The sequence below is a fragment of the Pleurodeles waltl genome, chromosome 3_1 (assembly GCF_031143425.1).
Source record: "Pleurodeles waltl isolate 20211129_DDA chromosome 3_1, aPleWal1.hap1.20221129, whole genome shotgun sequence".
Taxonomy (NCBI): Eukaryota; Metazoa; Chordata; class Amphibia; order Caudata; family Salamandridae; genus Pleurodeles; species Pleurodeles waltl.
The window spans coordinates 1,443,060,851-1,443,079,841 of NC_090440.1; the positions used below are offsets into that span (position 1 = coordinate 1,443,060,851).

General features: G+C 45.8%; 1 protein-coding gene across 2 annotated transcripts in view; it reads right to left on the bottom strand.

The window, feature by feature from the left end:
* Nucleotides 1-18,991, bottom strand: part of FDXACB1 (ferredoxin-fold anticodon binding domain containing 1) — a 92,693-nt gene that overhangs the window by 34,431 nt on the left and 39,271 nt on the right. The window contains exons 2-3 of one of the 2 annotated variants that reach the window (XM_069225008.1): nucleotides 10,027-10,190; nucleotides 2,558-2,811 (exon numbers count right to left, since the gene is read on the bottom strand). The gene's annotated coding sequence lies outside the window, so the exon portion shown is untranslated. The remainder of the gene's footprint in view (nucleotides 1-2,557; nucleotides 2,812-10,026; nucleotides 10,191-18,991) is intronic. The other variant, XM_069225009.1, reaches the window with a different exon arrangement.

An 18,991-nucleotide genomic window follows, 5' to 3' on the forward strand; every position in this document is an offset into this window, starting at 1 on the left:
CTACTCTTCCAGATCATACCAATGGAGTCAAGACCCTACCAAACTTCTCAAAATCCTTTAGGGTACAGCTACTTCTGGGTGCAGCTACCTTTTGCGAGTTCCCAGATAAACTCCTACACATCTTTGTTCGCTCTACCAAGGGCATGGAATACACACTTTTTGTTACTTAACCCCAATGTCAATGTGGCAGCAGGATGGCCATCTTGGAATAGGAATTTTCATATTTACATCTTCAAGAAAAAAATGTTGTCTTCATTTATCCTTAAGTACTTAAACACAACATAATTGTGCGCTGCTCACAAATAGTTTAAAGCAAAATTTTGTAAATTGAATTGCAAAGGACATTTTGTAGTTTTGGATATATATTGCATGCTTTGAAAAAGTAATGAATTAATTTGCTTCTTCAAAGATTTCTTATCAGTGTTGTTCAAAGGAAGCAGAACCATTCGAAGAGGGTCGCTTGATTAAGTTGTATGAAGTTCACGCTGTGTGACATAATTCTTACCTCTATGTATCGAAGCTTCTGCTTCGAAGGAGGCTGGAGGCTTCTGCTTCATAGATTTGGTGTCCGGTCTTCAGCGGACTGCGCTCTACCATGAGAGCAGATTTCTTCAGCAAAGACTCGCACTTACAGCGATTACTATCATGAGTCGGGCGTGCATTTTTTGTGTTTGTACTCGGGTTTTAAGGAAGAGAGAGTTTGCCTGCTAAAATCATCCTTTAACACCTCGTAAATAAAGTCTGGTTGGCAGGCTATGATCGTCATCATGGAGTGCTCTAGCATCCAACCGATCTGTCGATTCATCAAATTCTTTATGGCCATCGACCACTCAGAAAGTTTTCAGAACTCAGGCAATCACTTACCTCAGGAGGAAAACAATGTGGAACGGCAGGCTGAAATATGGCCTTAATAAACGGGCCCTCCACATGGCGTCACTTCACCGGGGCATGCCATTTTTCTACCAACTTGTTGCACTTTGAGGACATACCACACTTGAACTCACCTGAATAGTGCTGCACTTGTACTTTCCACCTTAACTTTCATAGCTGCGTATATGCCTTTTGAATATGCAAAGTTAATAGGACGAGGCTTTTTATAGTTGCTCACGTTTTTTTAACCATATAATTTTAATAGGCCGAAGATTAACATTTTAAACTAACCCACTAATTTGCTCAGCTGTGTCGCTATCTTTTGTTTCGATGGTGGTACATATGAATTTTTCTAATCTTATTGTAAGATTTTTATCTGAATCAAACAATGAATACTTTTCCTTAATGCATGTATCTGCTAAATGATAACCCCCGACAGGGAGTAGCAGTATTTCCCTTTTGTTGCAATGTAAACACTCTTCGTTCAAATCAATGTATAAGGATTGAAACACACCTTTTCCCTGTTAAATTAGAAATGACAAAGTCTGGTGAAATACCGTGTTTTCATTTATGTACTTTTGGCTGTTTTACAGCGCACTGATTAAAATCGTGTTTTTACTCCAGAGCACTACTATGGGTAGGAAAAGTAGAGCCCATCCTTTGAATGAGGCTGGTTTCAACTTACTATCAGGGAACTGCTGAGAGCACTGGACATTTAGCAGGATTCAAAACTTTGTCTGGGGAAACCTATGTTTGGCTTATAAAATATACATTGCAGCTACAGGTTTTTTATCTCACATGATTTTATACTATCCTATCTGTGTGGCTGTGTCATGCATAGAGTGAAATTCTGGACAAAAAATGAAAACACTTGGACAGAGGATCATATTTAAAGTCAAGAATTCTGGCTAAAGCAACTAATTTATGGATAGATATTTCAGACAAAATGTCTAGCAAACATACGCTAGGCCAAATTTTAAAGGGAGACATGCCTAGTAAAATATGGTGAGTATGTTCACAGAATTCCGCCCTTATTTCATTTCTGATGTATGGAGCAGTGCTCATTTTTTGAAGGAGTACAACCAACTGGTAGGGTGAAAAAAATGTGTCACCAAAGTTCAGGGACTAGTAAGGTTAGAAAGGCTGAGTTACAGTTTCAAGTCAATGTGAATATGGTATTGTGTCATAAACAAGTAGAACCTACTCTCAACCCATGGAGTCCGAGGAAAGGGGCATCAACTATTAGTGGTAGCCTGGGTGATCCCACTGCAGGAAGTGGCCTCCAAGGAGGGTGAAGCTAGGTGTTTGTAGCAGGTATTAAGATTTAAGTCAGTCAATATAGTTTTACATTATTTTGGAGGATGACCAAAGTTTTCCTTCCTGGTTGTGTTATTCCAAACCCGCCCCACTACTGCTCCCGTCCGCCCAGCCTCCTGACACCACCTCCTCTCTACAAGCTTTGCCCCATATCTTTTCAGATGGACTACTGAGCTTCTTCAGTTTCCACAGTAATGTAGAGCACACTAGGGAGCAATGGAGTGAGTTTGTGCAATTACTTTTCAGATGGCCTACCTTTCCGCTTCTGCACCACTGTAAGGTTTCCAATGTAGGCCACTGCATTCTACGCAGCAGTTCACATGAAAGAAGACTCCACGCATAGAAAACAGCAAGCAGTAGTGACTCCTACCTCAAAAAGAAATTCAGGTCTCTTGCATCATAATTCAGGTTTGGTGCTCTTGTCTGTCAGGCAAGCACTGGTAGCCGATATAGAACGATCTGCTGGATGGCCAGTCACCCAGTGCATTACTTTGCCAAATTTTCCATCCTCAGCTGTACCTACTGGAAAGAGCTGCTGCAGTTCTGCATGAAGTGTGAACAATATAAAGTATGGTTCCGCTGGAGTTTGTTGGTAGATGAATATGATGCAGTTTTAGAATCCACCTAAAATTAAAAAAATCCTTAATGCTACATATTTTGTCACTTGTTGCCAATTCTGTGACTCAAACATTCACATACCAAAATAGAGGGCAACAAGGAAAAAAGCAGTAAAGGCAACCACTTTCTCCCCCACACACTGTATTCCACCTTCGAGGGAATATAAATTGCAAACATATGGGATAGAAACTTGTGCTGATCAGCAAATAAAGACCGAATCAAAGGGAGTTCCAACGATGCAGCATAGCTGTGATTAACAGTAGATGGATTCTTCAAATGTAACAAAAGCACAGGTTTCACATTTCACAGTGCCTATGCATAAGCAAATCCCAGACTGGAGTCTCAATGTTTGTGATTTTTTTATACGAGGGTCAACTAAAAAGTATTATATAAATGGCGACGTGGGGTGAACAACAATCCATATTGCCGCCGGCTAGGCTACTGGCGACTTTTCAGTCCACCCCTAGAAAGAGAACGGTTAAAGGTAAAATTACAAAAAATATATAAGGGGCCAAAAAGAAAGGATATGGCGCAGCGAGCACAGAAGGCAGATGGAAGGAGAGCCAGCACAGTGTATAAAACTTAAATGCACATAACTCCTGGGCTAAAAGAACGAGGATGGGAAAAGACATTTCAGTTATCCTGGTATTTTCCCAGCGTGCCGTGCTCTCTCAGTGCTGCGAACAGACCTGTTGCACCTGAGCCAAGGCCTCCGAGCTCTCGGTTCTATACCCAGCACTGGCTGCGGGAGCATGGCATAGGCCAGTGAATGCTGACCTGCTGCTCCTGGGTGTTCATCTACACGTGCTGTGCTCCCAACCTGCACCCACTGCCCTTCACTGCGGCGCTCCGCACCTCTGATCTCTGCTCTACCTAGCTGGTGGAGACGAGCAAATGCTGAGTTATGACAAGCATGTCGATGCACAACTTGACCCTCCTAGTCCTAGCACAAAAAGGGAGAAAACAGACTAGTCAAACACACACCTTCACATTAAAGAAGGGCTGCACGTCTGGGCCAGGAGCCCATTTACTCCCAGAGCAGGGATGGATAGACAGAGGCTAGGGCAGTGACGTAACGAAACTTAGGGCTCTCCCTGCAAAGTCCCTGGAGGGGGCTCCCCTCCCCTCTGGACCCAGTCAGGGGCCTCCCGCCCCTGCACAGTGTGCCCGAACCTCCACGGAAGTGCTCCCTTGTCACTTCCATCCAGGCATCTATACATCATCATTTCACCCTTAATGTACCTGCTGATATCCACCATGCAGTCATACATTCCTTCTTTTATATATCATTCAATCGTTCACCATTACATCCATCCATCCACTGGCCATTCAATCCTTCTTTCGATCCGTTCACACATCCATACATCATATCCACACATCCATCAGTAAAGCCATCACTTGTTCATTTTGTCCATCCATTCACCCATCCATCCTCTCCAATTTCTATTAGTTTTGCCACTCTGCCAATCTTTCAGATTTCTATTTACTCTGCCATCCTTTCACCCAACTATCCATGCATCCTCTTAGATTTTCATTTACTCTGCCATCCTTTAATTCATCCATTGATCCTCTTAGATTCCCATTTATTCTGCCATTTTTTCCATCCATCCCAGATTTCAATTTACTCTGCCATCCCTTCATCCACCCATTTACATATCCTGTCACCAGCCATGTATCCATTCATCCTTTCACCCATTCATTTTTCACATATCTATCTTTTCACACACCCATCCATTCTTTCTCCCATTCATCCATCCTTTCACTCACTCATCCATCCATCCCTTAACTCACTCATGCCATACTTTCACCCACTCATCCATCTTTTCACCCTTTAATGCATCCACTTGTCAATCATTCTCTCCCTTTTCTAACGACTCATCCTTCTTTCTTCCTTTTAGTTCTAATCCATTTGCCAAGTTACAGAAAAGAGGCCCATGAAAAACCCCACCTCCGCTGTAGCTGCTGAAGTGGGGGATTCACTACGCCCTTGCCCTAAGGCACTCTGAACATACAATGACAAGAGGTTATTGAAAGCACTTCAGCCGAATCCCATGTGTATTCCCAGAGCAGTGCTGGCTCTGATGCACCAGCCTATCCATAGGCCAGCAACTGAACCGACATCGTGTGACTGAGGTTCTTTTATTCCCAGAGGACAGAACTTTATGAATAGTTAAATCACTGTACTTCAGGAACTTGGCCATGTGGGTGCACTTGTGACTAAATGTGAGGCACAATTTCAGGCGAAAGGTACACAGGTGCCTAGTTTACTTCTCCACGCCCACTTTGTTCTTGGTGGGGTTTACAGTTTGTATTCATGGCACTGCAATCAGCCTGACACAAAATCGGCAAACAGCCTGGTCTAGTGAAGTCTGCATACCCAAGCTGCCAAAGACATGTATTAGAGAATATTATTTGTGAGGTGTCTGTCCATAAATGACGTGCTGAAGTGCAAATATCAGTCAAATACAGATGAATGGTGATAGCTCATCTAAAAGGCATAACCTCGAATAAATATGGGTGTAAGGCAGAGTCACATATTACAGTGAATGTTTCCAGTTACTTATACACGTTCACATAAGCTAAATGGATGAGATTGTGATCTGTTATCAAGACTGACAGACGATCGAGATCAGCGGCCAAAGTGTATGCAGTGAGTGAGACTGCTTCTTGGTCCAAGACTCGCAAAGAAAGCATCAATTTCACTAGGTGGAACTGATGCACTGCACACAACACTGCTCCAAAGTGTTTCTATCTTATTTACAAACAATTAGGAGAGACTACTAGATGTGTGCTTAGCCTACAGCTATTAAGAGAGGTGAATATCAAATTCGTATTTCAACAACTACCATAAAAAATCCCATTAACAAACTAAAAACATCACATAGGGCCAATTTACATTCTAATAATTACATTTCTTTGACCAAGGGAGGGGCTAAGTGTAGGACTGAGGGTGGGGTGATGGATAGCAAATTAAAACGACTGTCATTGGAATAGACACCAAAACATTTGAACACCACATTGTTGATGAATGGATTTAACTGGCCCAGGAAACAGTTATTTAAAGCGATTTCAAAAGTTCATCCCCAAAGAAGTTCACACTACCAATAAGAAGTACAATCAGATACAATCTAATTCCACTTAGGCATCAAAATGAAAACATATGATTTTAAAACAATCAATAAGTAAGAGGTTGGTAAAGGGAAAGGAAATCTTCGAAGGGCTCCATTGCACTTTTTGAGGCCCAAGTTGTCTTCGGTGGGCTTGTAACAGACAGATGTGTTGCAGCAGACTGTTCTGGCTGCCAGGAAAGCATAACGGAGGAGGAGAAAGTGGCACAAAAGCATTAAGAAGGCAATGTAGATGGGAGTCTATTTTCTGAGCAGTAGGATTGAAGATAATTTCAGGTGCTTTTTACCACTTATTCCTGTTATAGGGGTGGGTTTCTGAAATATAAATATACACTTTTCATTAGGCAACAGGTAAGCTGTTCAAATGTCATACATTAGTTCTGGGGTCTTTAAGTCACAGATGTGGGCACTGCAAGCTCAAGTGCATTATTCAACTTATGTCAGTTAGGAGATGTGTTGTTGGAAGGATGGAACCGTTTTGGTGGGGTACTGTTTACACCACAAAATCCTAGCCTTTGTCAAGCTGCTTGTGTCTATCATTCACTCAAACCGACAGACATCCGAACATCTACACCTACCTGTGTAGGGAACAGATGTGCTGTCAACCCCCTAATGCTTAATAGACCCACAAGAGAGCCTAAGGCAATGCTGCTCCTTAAGGCGAAGAAGTAAAACGTTTACATTTAAAACAAAACTTGGAGGTGAAGAGATGAAACAACTATGAAAATAGCCCAGAGTTACCTGTAGAAGAATGGGATGGAGAATTACATAATGTTTATGAAACGTCAATTGAAATGCATTTAGACCTAGAATTAATGTGGTGATAAACTCGCACAAATCCATATTATTTCCCCTTAAGGGCCCGATACCCCGGATATGCCCAGATTGCTCAGTGGCAGTCACAACTGTGTGCTTCTGATATTTGGGAATCTAGACCACACCAGATGCAGACCTCTTCTTCAAGAATAATTTGGCCCCATTGCTGGAAAGACTGAGAAGCGAGTTGTGGCCTTGGAGATCACTTCCGCTCTTGCTGCTAGGGATGGCGACACTAGACAAAATGATTTCAATGCCCCGCTTTCTATATGTCCTCCAAAACACCCTGCTTGTAGTGCCTAGGTCATACTTCAGGGCCATAGAGGAGGAAGTCAGAACTTTGCTGAGGGACGGGTCCACCTACTGCCTGCGAGCCGCCGTTCTGCATGGATAGAATAGTGCTGCTCCTCAGGGGATACCTACATGCGCTATATGAAAAGGCCAAACGTAGCAACAAACCGGGGCCTGCACAGATTGTGGTGCAGCTATGGTAGATTGCTCTCTCTGTCTTAGGATGGAAAAATGTGATTACACAGGCAACCCCACTATAGGATGCCGAAATTCTGGGCGCTCTGTCAAAATTGCCAGGGTTTGATAAACAGGAATTAGTGAAGTGTGGACACAGGGAAATGTTATACCTTGGCCCAACCTGCAGCAAGAATATCAACTGGTGCCCTCAGAGATATACGGATACATCTAACTTAGACATGCACTCAGGGCAATATTAACTAAGAGGACTGACCTTCCGTAACCTTCCCCACTAGAGGAGTGGCTTTGAGATGAACACATACCCAGAAAGGCCTCGACACTGACCTGTAAATAATTGCTAAACCACACTCCAGGGGTCTTGGGCAGGGTCAGAGAACAATGGCAATGAGAACTGGGAGGACTGGAGGAGAGTGAATTGGAGGAAGGCCTAGCAACCCCGAGGGAAGTAGCTATACGTACAGGGTTCAGGTTGGTCCAACTGAAAATTCTTCATCACTCATCTTATGCCCACATGACAATGGCTAATATGGGGAGGGCAAGGGATGCTCACTGCTTACACAGATGGGGACAAACAGGTATTTTCATACTGTTTGCTATACTTCAGACTGAGAAAAGACTAAATGAAAGGAATGCCAACAAGGCAGCACTCTTAGTCTGAGTAATACATTAAGGCACTCTTCAAGGTTCGTGCAGGGAAAGAGTGTAGGTCAAATGCAGCAACACAAGTACACTTCTGAAAATAATCCCAGCAGTAAAATAATAATGATCACAGAAACAAACAATGAAAATACACTACTTCAATCATGGATAATATATCTACATATATAGTGATTATATATTCATTCACAACGCAAAGCTAAAAATAAGAATTAAAAATGCATCCCCATGGGGCTTGCCCGTGACATCATCTCTTTGACAAGTCGAGAAGCCAGACGACTGCAGAAAGAGAGGAAACAACCCTCAATGGGAATCCGGGCAAAAGGCGTCCCCCCTTCGCGGAATAAGTTCTGTCTACCCCAGTCGTCAAGCCCCCCTCTTCAGTACCATAAACAAGCTGGAGATGAGAATTCTAACAACACCCCCCTCCCATAATGTAAGATGTTGTTCAAATGTTGGCTGCAGCAGGTCAATGTTTTTCCAAGACCGAGCTGTTCCCTGCCTTACCGTAAACATTCTTAGCCTGGTACATCTTATCATCAGTGCTCTTCACTCCTCCAAGTTATGTACCCATCCTTCAGTGAGAAAGAGCGAAAACATGTTGCACAGGCTGTGCGCAGAAAAATACCTGGCGTGTGTGAAGCTAAGCTAAACACAAAATGGAGTCAGTGGTCAAGATGGAGCTGGTGGTTAAATACAAATAGCATTACACATCCATGTCCTATGGGAATGCCCAGCTATAAAAAAGTTCTCGACTGAAGTAGTTAATGGCATGATGGAGTTGTGGTGTGAGGGGGTGTTACCATCTCTGCTAAATGATATGTGTTGAATATTTGGGGAAATACAGATGCTAGCCGATCGCAAAAAAACCTGGACAATGCTGGGTCTGGCAATGGCGAAATGGAACATAGTGAAAGCATGAGCAGCTGAGCAACCCACTGGGTTGGAGGTCTGGAAACCTGACATGGACTGGTGTATGATATGGAATGCTCAAGACTCATCACAGTGTTGCAAATGCTGTTAAATGCAAATCAACTTTCAGGTGTTTACCAGGAAGATCAAAAGTATCCCATATGTGGTTGAAAGGGAGGAGACAGGATTTCTCTAAAGCAGAGTTGTGGTTGAGTGGGACGAATGTGAGGCGCCAGTGAAAAGATAGAACTAGGAATCATGACAAAACAAAATTGTCCAAAAATGAGTTTGCTTTGTTGAGACCGAGTATGCATACAGAAACCTAGCTTGGGTAAGAATGGACAATCATAATTCTCGTGTTCCAGAAGGATTGTAGAAGTGAGAATGGGTGTGTCTGTATTGGATAATGGGGAATTCAGAGCATGTATAGAGGGTGTAATAAAGCCTCAGAAGAAACTAGCAACATTGGATTTGCTGACAAAAGTGAGAATGGGGCACAGGTGAGTAATGGGGAGAGATGTATGAGAGGAAAATAAAACATTCTGGGTGAAATATTTTGTATCATGGTGAATTTCACTTCAGCTTTGTAATCAAGATTTTCATTTACTTTAATATTCTTCTTTTTGCTTTACTTTCCTAAAACCTTGGAATTTAGCCTCACAGCTATACAAACATACTTGCCTATATTAACTTTTTGTACAGGACTGTCTGGTACTTGTAAAAAGAGATGTATTCTAATTTATTCTTGATATGAGGTAAGGTTCTGAGAGACTCTTGGCATGAGGCACTCAGGAACGTTGTTTAAATGCTATAAATTCATTCTAGAGACATAAAGGCAAATGTGGAGATTACATTATCGAGTTAAAGATGTGTTACTGTAAAGTGGGGCTTTTGAAAATATACTGTCTAAAAATAAAATCATCCAACATTTGTCAAGCTGTGTATTGTCCACCATTCACTTGTAAAAGAGGGCACCATGTTCTTGCGTACATGGTCAAGATGTGCCATCAACTATGGATATTTGGGCCATGATTGTCTCGAGAGGATGGAGCTCAAGGGGGAAGGAAGGACGGGAAGAGAGAATCTTTGTAGCACATTCCTTGATAGGTGGCTAGGTGGGCACAGGAGACAGACCCAAAGTGCTAACAGCATTTTATTTCAAGAATAGCTTCTGAAGCTGCAGTTCTTGCTTAGCTTATGGAAAATGTCTTACTCTCACCTCGAACGGCTGCAATGATGCTCTAATATCTGCAGCCCTCTGCGATGACCAGCATCACCTTCAAATGGTGATGCCAGCAGTAACGTAGTTAAAAAATCTGTATCCTCGCAGCTCAGCTCACTTTCTGCACGCAAAAGAGACCCACAGCCTCGTCAATAAAACATCTACAAAAAAGTTTCAGAAAAGTGATGAATATTAACATTGTGGTAATTTTTTGGGAGGAAAAAAACGGTTAGAAAATTTGCAGAGCATGTCCGTAGGTAAGTGTGGACTGACAGCCTTAATGTTATACACTTCGCAAGATAGATATATACATATATATATATTTATACGCAGACCTAAAAGTTAAACATCGTTTAAGATGTTACAGCATGCCAAAATATAAAAACAAGGTATGTGTGGATGGAACAAGGTGGCACCTCAGCACCAGAGAATTACAGTATCCAGCAAATGCTTACATCAGATTACAACTAAAAGGAGTAAACTATAAAGCATGAGAACAACAGCTAAACTGCACGAATAAAAACAAATCCCACCCAAGAACAGCATCAATATATATCAGAATAATAGGCAAATTGAGCGGGAAGACCCATAATGCACCTACAATTACCAAAGTTCGCAGCAGCTATCACAAGCTTGTAGTGTAGAGAATGAAAGAAAAACTGATGATTTCAGTGGCATGCTTGCACTCTCTGACTTGAGGTGGCAATTGTGTGCCTGCTTCGTCTGTGTAAATACTGGTAGTGTCAGGGCCCGCATATGCTCTCTTTCTCCAATAGGGGGAGTTATCGTGGAGCTTGAGTCGTCGGGTGTCGATTCTGGGGCACAGGAAGGAAACTAAAGCATGGCAGAAGAGGAGCGTGTGAGAGAGGAGCAACAATGCTGAATGAGATAATGTGTCTGTTACCAGACTGCTGAGACCCCAAAGAGAGCCTTCAGTACCTGAGTAATACTTCATTGTATGATAACTTAACCCCTTCTGTGCCGCGGACGTAGTGGTTACGTCCCGCGGCACAGTGCTGCTGTGCCGAGGACGTAACCACTACGTCCTTGGCACACAGCCCAGAGGGAGCGCTCTCGCTCTCTCTGTGTGCTTCCCCCCACCCCCCCAAAGTCAGGGATGGAAGGGGAAGCCCTTCCCCTTCCACCCCCGACCCCCCCACCCCCCCATAATGACGTCAGCGCGCGATCGCGCGCTGACTTCATTATGGGGATTTCGCCGCACAGGAAGCCATTTGCTTCCTGTGCGGCGAACGGAGAAGAGGTGAGTTCCTCTTCCCGGTGGGTGGGGGGTTTGGGCTAAAGAGGCACCGGGGGAAAGGAAAGGCTTTTCCTTTCCCCCGGTGTCTCTTTGAGCATTCCTGCTGCCCGATCGCATTGCGATCGGGCAGCAGGAATGCCCACTAGACACCAGGGATTTTTTTTTTTTGTTGTTCTTTCCTGTTTCTTGTTGGCGGGGAGCGGCCCCTTGGGCAAGGGTCGCTCCCCTTGTGGGGGCAATTTGTTACGGCCATTTCTGCCCCCCTTGGGGGCAGATTGGCCTACTTTTTAGGCGGATCTGCCCCCAAGGGGGGCAGAAACCACTGGATCACCAGGGATTTTTATTTTCTGTGCATTTATGTTGGGGGGGGGTGCCCCCTTGGGCAAGGGGGCAGAGAACTGTTGGCCTTTTCTGCCCCTCTTGGGGGCAGATCGGCCTATTTTTTTTAGGTCCATCTGCCCCCAAGGGGGGCAGAAGCCACTTAGGCACCAGGGATTGTGTGTGTAGTGAATGGGGGGGCGCCCCCTTGGGCAAGGGTCGCTCCCCTGTTGGGGGCATGTCCTTTAGGGCCATTTCTGCCCCCCTTGAGGGCAGATTGGCTACTTTTTAGCCAGATCTGCCCCCAAGGGGGGCAGAAAACACTAGATCACCAGGGTTTTTTATTTTTACGTGTATTTATGTGGGGGGGGGGTGCCCCCTTGGGCAAGGGGCGCCCCCCCCAAGGGGGCAGAGAACTGTTGGCCTTTTCTACCCCCCTTGGGGGCAAATCGGCCTATTTTTTTTAGGTCCATCTGCCCCCAAGGGGGGCAGAAGCCACTTAGGCACCAGGGATTGTGTGTGTAGTGGATGGGGGGGGCGCCCCCTTGGGCAAGGGTCGCTCCCCTTTGGGGGGCATGTCTTTTAGGGCCATTTCTGCCCCCCTTGAGGGCAGATCAGCCTATTATTTTTAGGCTGATCTGCCCCCAAGGGGGGCAGAAACCACTAGAACGCCAGGGATGTTTTTTTATGTGTTTATTTTTGTGGGGGGGCGTCCCCTTGGGCACGGGGCGCCCCCCCAAGGGGGGCATTGACCTGTTGGCCATTTCTGCCCCCCCTGGGGGCAGATGGGCCTATTTTTCTAGACCCACCTGCCCCCAAGGGGGGCAGAAGCCACGTAGACACCAGGGATAGTGTGTGTGTGTGTGTGTGTTAGTGGATGGGGGGGGGCTTGGGCAAGGGTCGCCCCCCACTTTGGGGGCACATGTACCCAGGCCATTTCTGCACCCCTTGGAGACAGATCAGCCTATTATTTTTAGGCTGATCTGCCCCCAAGGGGGGCAGAAACCACTAGAACGCCAGGGATGTTTTTTTATGTGTTTATTTTTGTGGGGGGCGTCCCCTTGGGCACGGGGCGCCCCCCCAAGGGGGGCATTGACCTGTTGGCCATTTCTGCCCCCCCTGGGGGCAGATGGGCCTATTTTTCTAGACCCACCTGCCCCCAAGGGGGGCAGAAGCCACGTAGACACCAGGGATAGTGTGTGAGTGTGTGTGTGTTAGTGGATGGGGGGGGGGGCTTGGGCAAGGGTCGCCCCCCACTTTGGGGGCACATGTACCCAGGCCATTTCTGCACCCCTTGGAGACAGATCAGCCTATTATTTTTAGGCTGATCTGGCCCCAAGGGGGGCAGAAACCACTAGAACGCCAGGGATGTTTTTTTATGTGTTTATTTTTGTGGGGGGGCGTCCCCTTGGGCACGGGGCGCCCCCCCAAGGGGGGCATTGACCTGTTGGCCATTTCTGCCCCCCCTGGGGGCAGATGGGCCTATTTTTCTAGACCCACCTGCCCCCAAGGGGGGCAGAAGCCACGTAGACACCAGGGATAGTGTGTGTGTGTGTGTGTGTTAGTGGATGGGGGGGGGGCTTGGGCAAGGGTCGCCCCCCACTTTGGGGGCACATGTACCCAGGCCATTTCTGCACCCCTTGGAGACAGATCAGCCTATTATTTTTAGGCTGATCTGCCCCCAAGGGGGGCAGAAACCACTAGAACGCCAGGGATTTTTTTTAATGTGTTTATTTTTGTGTGGGGGCGTCCCCTTGTGCACGGGCGCCCCCCCAAGGGGGGCATTGACCTGTTGGCCATTTCTGCCCCCCCTGGGGGCAGATGGGCCTATTTTTCTAGACCCACCTGCCCCCAAGGGGGGCAGAAGCCACGTAGACACCAGGGATAGTGTGTGTGTGTGTGTGTGTGTGTGTGTTAGTGGATGGGGGGGGGCTTGGGCAAGGGTCGCCCCCCACTTTGGGGGCACATGTACCCAGGCCATTTCTGCACCCCTTGGAGACAGATCAGCCTATTATTTTTAGGCTGATCTGCCCCCAAGGGGGGCAGAAACCACTAGAACGCCAGGGATTTTTTTTTATGTGTTTATTTTTGTGTGGGGGCGTCCCCTTGGGCACGGGCGCCCCCCCAAGGGGGGCATTGACCTGTTGGCCATTTCTGCCCCCCCTGGGGGCAGATGGGCCTATTTTTCTAGAACCACCTGCCCCCAAGGGGGCAGAAGCCACTTAGGCACCAGGGATAGTGTTGTGTGTGTTTTTTTTGTTTGAGGGCTGTCCCCTTTGGCAAGGGTCGCTCTCCATGGGGACACAGTACTAAAGGTATTTTTTGGCTTCCTTGGGGCAGACAGGCCTATTTTTTTAGTAGGCCCATCTGCCCCTATGGCAGAATCCACTTAGGCACCAATTTCTAAAATGTTTGATGGTGGGGTGTTTGTCAACTGAAGAAGTCTTTGCATTTGTGATAAAAAATGTTTTCCTCCTTTTTGTTCTAGTTCAAAGCTTTTGCTTTATTTGCTGTGGCTCCTTGCGGTTTTGGCGGTGGTTGACCTGCAGTTTGCACAGTTGCATGTTTTAGGTAAGTAAAAACAATTTACTCCAAAGGAGTATTGTTGCCATGCATGAATGACATGTTTGTAGGGGGTGTACTAAATGCAGGATTGTGTGTGAAATTGTCCTTAGGTTTGTGCACAATGATATTTGTTTTGTCTTATTTCTAATTTGCCTTTCTTTCTTTCTTTTTAGTGGGATATCATTGGTGATTGCTGTGTAGTTGCTGGTGAATCAAGCTTTTTCAGGCAAGTGAGCGGTATAGTTTTTGAGTTTGTAACTCTTACTAACAAAGCTACACTTTGTTACTTGTCTTACACAGTGCTGGTTGTTGGTGGTGAATTTGTCCAGTTAATTTTAGCAGGAGAGATCATGGCTAGCCGCAGGATGACCGCTCAGCAGGTGGTTGGTATGCTTTTTGAGTCACAGTCTGATCATGACTATGAGACGGACTCTGCATCTGAGGCAGAGGAGGAAGTCAGAGATTCTGGCAGTGATGTTTCTGTTGGAGGGGAATCTTCTGATGATGAAGCCACACTCAGTGCAGATGAAGGTTCTGTTTTAGAGGAGGACATTGATGTGCCAATAGTGCAGCAACCTGGGGCTGAAAGGTTTCCCGTTAGAAGACCTGATGTCTGGGTTGCCCCAAACATGGAGCAGCCAGAGTTGCCTGCCTTTACTGGTCTCCCGGGGTGTAACGCCAATACAGAGAACTTTATGCCTATCAATTTCTTTGAGTTATTCATGGATGATGTGTTTTTGGAAGAGATTGTTGAGCAGACTAATTTGTATGCGGAGCAGCATTTGAGGGACAACGCTGCTAGACTTAGGCCACACTCTAGAGCTGCCCAGTGGATTCCCACAAATTTGGAGGAGCTAAAAAAGGTTTTGGGTTTGACTTTTTTGATGGGGTTGATAAGGAAGCCGTCACTGGCTTCTTATTGGTCTACTAGTCCCTTGATGGCAACAGCTATATTTCCAGCTACCATGAGTCGTAATCGGTATTTGCTTCTTCTTAGGATGCTGCATTTTGTTGACAATGCATTAGCCTTGCCACGAGATCACCCAGATTCTGACCGTCTTTTTAAGATTAGGCCTGTCCTTGATCATTTTGTAGATCGGTTTTCGGAGGTCTATGTTCCAGGCAAAGAGATAAGTGTGGACGAGTCTTTGGTCCTCTTCAAGGGTCGTTTGGTTTTTAGGCAGTACATTCCTAGCAAAAGGGCACGATATGGAATTAAATTGTATATGCTGTCTGAAAGTAGGACAGGATATGTGTATAGTTTCCGTGTGTACACTGGTAGGGATTCCAATATTGACCCCCCTGGTTGTCCTCCCACTTTTGGAGTTACTGAGAAAATAGTGTGGGATCTTGGTAGACGACTGTTCAACAAAGGTCACCATTTGTATGTAGATAACTTCTACACTGGTGTGCAGTTGTTCAAGGAATTGTTTAGAGTGGACACAGTTGCTTGTGGCACAATCCGTTCTAACCGGAAAGGCTATCCAAGGGAGCTTGTCTGTAAAAAACTTGAGAGGGGACAGTGCTGTGCCTTGCGGAACGAGGAGCTGCTAGCTTTGAAATTTTCAGACAAGAGGGATGTCTACATGCTAAGTACCATCCATGATGAGAGTACTTCCCCTGTGACTGTTTGGGGCCAGGTTTCTGAAGTGCGCAAACCTGTGTGCATTTTAGATTATAATAAGCACATGGGAGGTGTAGATAGAGTTGACCAGAGGTTGGAACCTTATACTGCTATTCGTAAGTCTTATGTTTGGTATAAGAAGTTAGCACTTCACCTCTTCCACTTAGCAACCTTCAATGCTTTTATTTTGTTTAGGGATAGGTCTCCAGACTCAAAGATGACATTTGTGAAATTTCAGGAGTCAGTGATAGAGAGCCTTATTGTGGTGGAACAGGCCAGAGTTCCTAGAGAAGCAGTGGTGGAGGATGTGGCTAGATTGAAAGATCGCCACTTTGCTGAGCACATTCCTCCCACACCCAAAAAAGACTTTCCAGCTAAGAAATGTAGAGTGTGTTTTCGAAGAGGTATCCGGAGGGAGTCTCGAATGTACTGCCCAGATTGTCCTTCAAAGCCTGGGCTGTGTGTCGGTGCTTGTTTTAAGAATTACCACACCCAGAAGAATTTCTGGGAACAACCATGAGTGTAAACTCATGTCTGTTTTGTATTTTCATGTGTTTAGTTTCATGGTTAGCATTTCTGTCATGTTGTTAGTTAGAGCTTTTGTGTTTGTTGTTTTGTAATTCTTTCTACTTAGTTAGGGGTTCCTCTGTTTAAAAAAAAAAAAAAATATATGATGCCATTGTGTGTGGAGTGGGGCTTGGCTGAGACTGTACATATTGACTTGATGTTGGCTACTGCAACACACTGCCAGCCAAACACCAGTCCACACACTCCCATCAGCTGGTGTGATTGTTGTATCAGGCATGTGGGCGTATGTAAGTGATGGGCCCTTGAGTGGCGCTGTCTGTCGATGTGAGTGTTGTAATGTGCTGGGCCCGTGGCTGGCGGTGTGAATGGCCTTGTGTGTGTCATGTATGAAAGTTGTGTGAATGGACTGTAAAGCGGTTGGTGCCTTGTCGCGGCTTTACAGCTCACGAGCTGTGAGTCATTGGTTCAGTTTTTTGCCTTTCAGTTACTAACAGTGCTTTTCATTTTTGTGAAAGCTCTTGTTAGTAAAATTTGATCCACTGAACCATCACTCACCCTCGTGCCAAATCCAACCAGTATGTGTGGTAAAAATGACCAAACCTGCTCCGCTGTAATCAGGCGTCGCAGCACACCTATGACACGCTAGGTGCCTCAGGTGGGACCCCGATGATGAAGCATGCCACCAACTTGGTTGGTGGGTGAGGGGTCTTTTTCACATAACCTAAGTGTGTTTCTTTTCAAAATTTTAGTGTTTGGCACATCACGGACGTATGTGGGCACATCAAAACGATATATTACAAAACTACCTGTGTTTGGGGGGGGAGAGGGCACCTATGTTTTTGGTCCTGTGTGCGGCCTTCATCTAGGGAAACCTACCAAACCCAGACATTTTTTAAAACTAGACACCCCAAGGAGTCTAGGGAGGAGTGGCTTGCGTGGATCCCCCAACATTTTCTTACCCAGACTCCTCTGTAAACCTCAAAATGTGCTTAAAAAAAGCATATTTTCCTGACTTTTCTTCGTACGATCACCACTCCAGCACAAAATTCCTACTCCCCAGTGTTCCCCTCAGTCTCCCAAATAAAATGACACCTCACGTATGTGGGTCCCCAAAGCAGAGTCAGTCTAAAGATGTATAAAAGAATATGTCCTTATAAACTCGCAGTACTATCCCCTGTATCTCTACAAGTTTTGGGCCTTATTCTGTTGGAGGCACCTGGCCCACCCACACAACTGAGGTATCATTTTTATCGGGAGACTTGGGGGAACGCTGGGTGGAAGGAAATTTGTGGCTCCACTCAGATTCCAGAACTTTCTGTCACCGAAATGTGTGAAAAATGCGTTTTTTTAGCCAATATTTGAGGTTTGGAAAGGATTCTGGGTAACAGAACCTGGTCAGAGCCCCTCAAGTCACCCCATCTTGGATTCCCCTAGGTCTCTAGTTTTCAGAAATGCACAGGTTTGGTAGGTTTGCCTAGGTGCTGGCTGAGCTACAGGCCAAAAACTACAGGTAGGCACTGTTTTCAATGAAAAAATGTGATGTGTCCACGCTGCGCTTTGGGGCGTTTCCTGTCGCGGGCGCTAGGCCTACCCACACAAGTGAGGTATCATTTTTATCGGGAGACGTGGGGGAACGCTGGGTGGAAGGAAATTTGTGGCCCCTCTCAGATTCCAGAACTTTCTGCCACAGAAATGTGAGGAACATGTGTTTTTTTAGCCAATTTTTGAGCTTTGCAAAGGATTCTGGGTAACAGAACCTGGTCCGAGCCCCGCCAGTCACCCCTCCTTGGATTCCCCTAGGTCTCTAGTTTTCAGAAATGCACAGGTTTGGTAGGTTTCCCTAGGTGGCGGCTGAGCTACAGGCCAAAATCTACAGGTAGGCACTTTGCTAAAAACAGGTCTGTTTTCTGTGATGTGTCCACGTTGCGCTTTGGGGCGTTTCCTGTCGCGGGCGCTAGGCCTACCCACACAAGTGAGGTATCATTTTTATCGGGAGACGTGGGGGAACGCTGGGTGGAAGGAAATTTGTGGCTCCTCTCAGATTCCAGAACTTTCTGCCACAGAAATGTGAGGAACATGTGTTTTTTTAGCCAATTTTTGAGCTTTGCAAAGGATTCTGGGTAACAGAACCTGGTCCGAGCCCCGCCCAGTCACCCCTCCTTGGATTCCCCTAGGTCTCTAGTTTTCAGAAATGTACAGGTTTGGTAGGTTTCCCTAGGTGCCGGCTGAGCTAGAGGCCAAAATCTACAGGTAGTCACTTCGCAAAAAACACCTCTGTTTTCTTCCAAAATTTTGGTGGTGTCCACGTTGCGCTTTGGGGCGTTTCCTGTCGCGGGCGCTAGGCCTACCCACGCAAGTGAGGTATCATTTTTATCGGGAGACTTGGGGGAACGCTGGGTGGAAGGAAATTGGTGGCTCCTCCCAGATTCCAGAACTTTCTGCCACAGAAATGTGAGGAACATGTGTTTTTTTAGCCAATTTTTGAGCTTTGCAAAGGATTCTGGGTAACAGAACCTGGTCCGAGCCCCGCCAGTCACCCCTCCTTGGATTCCCCTAGGTCTCTAGTTTTCAGAAATGCACAGGTTTGGTAGGTTACCCTAGGTGGCGGCTGAGCTAGAGGCCAAAATCTACAGGTAGGCACTTTGCTAAAAACAGGTATTTTTTCTGTG